General features: G+C 39.1%; 1 pseudogene across 1 annotated transcript; it reads left to right on the top strand.

Annotated features, from left to right (window-relative positions):
* Window positions 1–2,492: 2,492 nt before the first annotated feature.
* On the top strand, window positions 2,493–3,729 carry LOC307097356 (methylmalonic aciduria and homocystinuria type D homolog, mitochondrial-like; annotated as a pseudogene). Its single transcript has 3 exons — window positions 2,493–2,708; window positions 2,784–3,056; window positions 3,303–3,729. The product of its transcript is annotated as a methylmalonic aciduria and homocystinuria type D homolog, mitochondrial-like (transcript).
* The last annotated feature ends 1,562 nt before the right edge of the window (window positions 3,730–5,291 follow it).

The raw sequence follows: 5,291 nt of genomic DNA, 5'->3' as shown, positions 1-5,291 counted from the left end.
AAAACCCTAGGTCAGCTTTTTGGATTCTTATTACCCAAGTTACTAAGAATATTACCAGTGGCATACAGGAAGCTTAGCCAATGTGCAGTCAGAAAAGGTGTTTCCTCTATACTTCACACCAATTGAGGGCTGGCCAAATCTTTAGGCCTGGGCAAGCCCCTCCAGTTCCCTCTGATCACCGGCTCAGCCCTTGCCCAGGCCTGCCCAGACTGAAAGCCTCTTGGGCAGGAGTGGACCAAGCTCCCTGAGATCAGTCGCAGGGGGTCCGCTCCTGCCCAGGCCGCCAGCTCCCTGCCTAGGCAATTGATCACAGGGGTCCACTCTTGCACCAGGCCAAAGCAACCCCCAGCTCCCTGCCATCGATTGCAGGGGTCTGCTTCGGGACCAGGCCAAAAGCTTCCGCCGGAGGCTTTCTGCCTGGTGCCAGAGTGGACACCCAGCTCCCTGTAATCGATCACAGGGCGTCCACTCGTGCACCAGGCCAAACAACCCCCAGCCCCCTGTGATCAATTGCAGGCGGTCTGCTTTGGGACCAGGCCAAAAGCCTCTGCCATAGGCTTTCAGCCTGGTGCCAGAGCGGACACCCAGCTCCCTGTGATTGATTGCAGAGGGTCCGCTCATTCACCAGGCCGAAAGCCTCCAGCGGAAGCTTTCGGCCTGGTGCCGGAGCGGACACCCAGCTCCCTGTGATCGATCTCAGGGGTCCACTGGTGCACCAGGCCAAAGGACCCCCCAGCTCCCTGTGATGGATTGCAGGGGGTCTGCTTCAGGACAGACAACCAGGTGCCAGAGCGGACAACCAGCTCCCTGTGATTGATTGCAGGGCATCCGCTCATTCACCAGGCTGAAAGCCTCCAGCGGAAGCTTTTGGCCTGGTGCTGGAGTGGACCCTCGCAGGGGGTCTGCTCAGGGTGCCTATGTATGCTAATTAACCACCATCTTGGTTGGGTTAATTTGCATACTCACCCTGATTAGCTGGTGGGCGTGGCTTGGGCGTAGCGAAGGTGCGGTTGATTTGCATATTACCCTTTTATTAGGTAGGATAGTGAGGAACGTATTTTGTTTTCTTTAATTACCATCATCAATGGCACTAGGTACCAGCCTTCAAGTCTTCAGACCACAAATTGGCAAATAAATGTAAGTGAGGTTGTAACGCTCAAGTCTCAAAGCAGATGGCAGTTTGCTAGTAAAATATTAAAGGAACCAATTTGAACTAAAATTGGCTTAAAGTCCTTCCTACTTGTCTGTCCCAGTGAAAGGTCAATTTTGACTCAGATGGCAGTGGCCCTACACAAGAGCACATGGATCTTGATGTTCGATGAGCTTTTTGGAAGTTATTTGAGCCCAGTGACAGGAGTGATACACCTTGCTATTTCTTTGGTAAATAAAGAAGTGTGTTTGATCTGCTACTATAATCAAAACAGACAGATGACAAGTTGTTCACAGAACTGAACTAATCAAAACTATAAAATAAAACTGCAGATTGGGTTGAAGATTTAGTTTTAAATCCAACAGGATATATATATATATATATATATATATATATATATATATATATATATTTCTTTAGATAAAAGACCAAAAGCAGAATTTATATTTGGGGCAAGGGCATTTAATACATTTTGAAAAAATAATGCAACAATATAATTATAAGGAAAAACAATGCCTTTTTTGAACACTTATATTTAGTCATATTAAGTAGTACGGGTCACTTTTAAATTTTATGTGGCATTGGTATGTGATTATTTTTCTCTGTGAAAGTTTAAGTAAAAAATATGAGCACACATTTATTCCATTGACTGCTACTCTAAGTCTATCTAAATAACTTATTGGTAAGGCTGTCTTGACTCTTACCCTGCTTTGAACAGTACACTATCACCCTCAGTTCAGCTTTTCATGTCTAGGCATGTTTTTTGTGGATTTTTCTTTTTTAATGGAATAATTTTCTTCTCATGCTATTTAACTTATTTAATAACTTTCTTTTCAAAATGCTTCAAATTACTTTCCAGAATTATTCTCAAGTTTGAAGCTGATCATACCATTTATTATTATGGTTCAGATACATTCCTTCAGCAAAATTTGTCTGTGAACTTTGATAAATCATAGTCCCCAACCTTACACTCCAAACATCTGAATTGGCTAGCACCTGTTGGAAGGTGTCATGGGTGCTACCATTACTCTCTGTAGACATTGATCCAGGCATCTGTCCACAGACATTTTCTTACATACGTGGGTACACACACACACAAACACACACACCATTCAACACATAGATATACATACAAAATTTGCACACATATATATACACAAAATCCATAAAACCTATATTTTGGATGTGAATATAATTTAAGTTCTTTAACCTAGGCTTTCAAACTTTTTCCTTTCAGTGTTGTCTTCCCATACAGAATTTAACTTAAAAAATTAAAAAGTGGTCGTGGCCGCCGTCATCTTCGCAGTGGGAAGAGTTGGGGTCTGGGACAGCTGGAGGCAGCGGTGGTGACTGGAGTAACTTCACGGAAGGGAAGATATTTTGTGTCTGCCCTCTCCGCCAGAAATGGCCAATGTGCTCTGTAACAGTGACAGACTGGTTTTCTATCTCTCAGGATTTTACTCTTTAGTTAAAAGGGTTGTCAATCCCAAAACCTTTTCAACTGCAGGATTTTCAGGTTCTGATGAGTCTCATGTGGCCACTGCACCTCCCTATATTTAGAAAGAAAGAGAGAAAAACATCCATCAGCTGCCTCTTGTAAGCTTCCCAACCTGGGACTGAACCCACAACCAAGGCTCTCAAACAATATGGCCGGATGAAATAATGGGATCATTTGGGCCTCAGGATCAGAGATTCCAGCTTCCTGGGAACATAGGTTTTGATTGTCATCTCAACGGGACCATGTCACAAAAGAAAAGCCAGGTTCATAAAACTTTACATGATGTTTTAGCAGAACCTTTATCAAGTGAAAGACATGAGTTTGTGATGGCACAATATGTGAATGAATTTCAGGGTGATGATGCACCTGTTGAACAAGAAATTAACAATGCAGAAACGTACTTTGAAAGTGAGTGCGAAACTGGTTTGGCTCAGTGGATAGAGCATCTGCCTGCGTATTGAAAGGTCCCAGGTTCAATTCCGGTTTAGGGCATGTACCTTGGTTGCAGACACGTAACTTGGTTGCGGGCACATCCCCCGTGGGGGGTGTGCAGGAGGCAGCTGATTGATGTTTCTCTCATCGATGTTTCTAACTCTCTATCCTTCTCCCTTCTTCTCTGTGAAAAATCAATAAAATATATATTTTTTTAAAAAGAAAGTGCCAAAGTGGAGTGTGTAATCCAAACATGTCCAGATTTGCTACGAAGAGATTTTCAATCACTGTTTCCAGAAATGGCCACCAACAAACTAATGATTCTGACTTGACTATGTGGAGTGCAGAGGTAGAAAATGAAAGAGAAATGCTCTTCGACAATTTTATCAATGGTGCTAAGGAAATATGCTACGCTCTTCAAGCTGAATGCTATTGGGCTGACTTTACTGACCCATCATCTGGTTTGGCGTTTTTTGGACCATATATAAACAACACTCTTTGAAACAGATGAACGCTATCGTCATTTAGGATTCTCTGTTGATGACTTTGGCTGCTCATAATCTCTGGGGTACCCATTGTAGTTGTAGGAAGTATCTTCACGAATGCAACACCAGATAGCCATATTATGAAGAAATTAAGTGGAAACTAGTAGTAATGTCAATTTATTTACTACTAGAGGCCTGATGCACGAAATTCGTGCAAAAGTAGGCCTTCCTTCCCCTGGTGCCGGCACCAGCTTCCCTCTGGCACCTGGGACCCAGGCTTCCCTCGCAGCCCTGTCCAGAATGATATCCAGTCTAATTAGCATATTACCTTTTTATTATTATAGATACTATTTCAACTTAACATATGAGTTGATCTATAAACACTGTCAAAGACTTCAGTTTTTAAAATTTACTTATTTCTAGGTAATTATTTCAACATTAGTAAATTTACAGCATTGACAAGGGATTTGTGATTTTTTAAATAACAAAAGTTCATATTGTCTATGAACACATGTTAAGCACATCCACATTGTATAGAATGTGGTAATTAACATGTAACAATGGTATAATATTCTATTTTTAACTTAAAAAATTAAAAAGTGGCAATTTTTCCCCTTTATTGGAAAAATCTTAGTTTTAATTATTTTCTCAAAAAATAAATTATACATTTGCTTAAGGTATTTTTTTTCATTGCAATATGTTTTTAAATGTGGTTCTTAAGACTCCTAAGAAATTGTATTAATCTTTATAAAGTAGTTTTTTTAATGAATGTGATTGAAAAGTCTAGATTTAACTTTTCCTAATTTTCGTTTTTTTTTTACAAGTCTTGAGTATTGCTGTGAAATAATGTACATATAGAAAAAGAAGAATACAAATAATACTACATGTCTATGTATAAAGGAATATGAATCTCATCCTTATACATACTAAAGGAATAATTCTTAACTCCTTGGTTGTAATAAATAAATGTGGATTATTTTGAGACAAAAATATGCCTCGAGCTGTTAAATCATATCTCTCCAATTTTAGTAAAAGATGCAAACTGTGATACATTACAGCAATACCTCATTTGTGACAGAGTTAGCTTTTACAGCATTGTGAACTTTTTAGAAAATCATACCTTTTCATTGGTGAGACTTTGCCAGTAGGCATAGAGACAAATCTCAGGGGAACAAGTAACTTCTTCCCAATGAATGATTTCATTTTTATCACATTTGCAATTTTACTTCAGTGTACTTACATTAAATGCCTTAGTCATTAAATATGCTTCCTTAAAATGAAAACAGGCTAGAAAGATGAGGTTGTGATGTTATAATCTGCTTTGATCTTGTATATAAAAATAGATGCTCTAATTGCTTTAATTTTATTTTGTATAAGATTATATTTAACTTATGACATCTTGCATATTCTGGCAAAAAGGGCAATATTCCTGTATTTAAAATGAGTGGCAATTTAATGATACAAAAATAGGCATTTTTTTGGTAAACTATAACACAATTAATCAAAATTTAAAAAAAATTAAAAAGTGACAGTTCTTAAATAGCTCATTTCTTCTCCTTTGAGAAAAGAGAAGAAAACACAGTACAAGATAAATATCCCTTGGGTAGCAGAAAACAACTCTAGGTCTTTGGACAAGGATATAATGATCCCATCATAGAATTTTAAGGTTTGGAATTTTCAATTAAACTGTTCTATTTAGGGATAGTTTCCCCAAAGCTATGGGAGC

Source organism: Cnephaeus nilssonii (genome assembly GCF_951640355.1).
Source record: "Cnephaeus nilssonii genome assembly, chromosome: 3".
Lineage (NCBI taxonomy): Eukaryota > Metazoa > Chordata > Mammalia > Chiroptera > Vespertilionidae > Cnephaeus > Cnephaeus nilssonii.
This window is presented reverse-complemented; position numbering and strand designations above follow the sequence as displayed.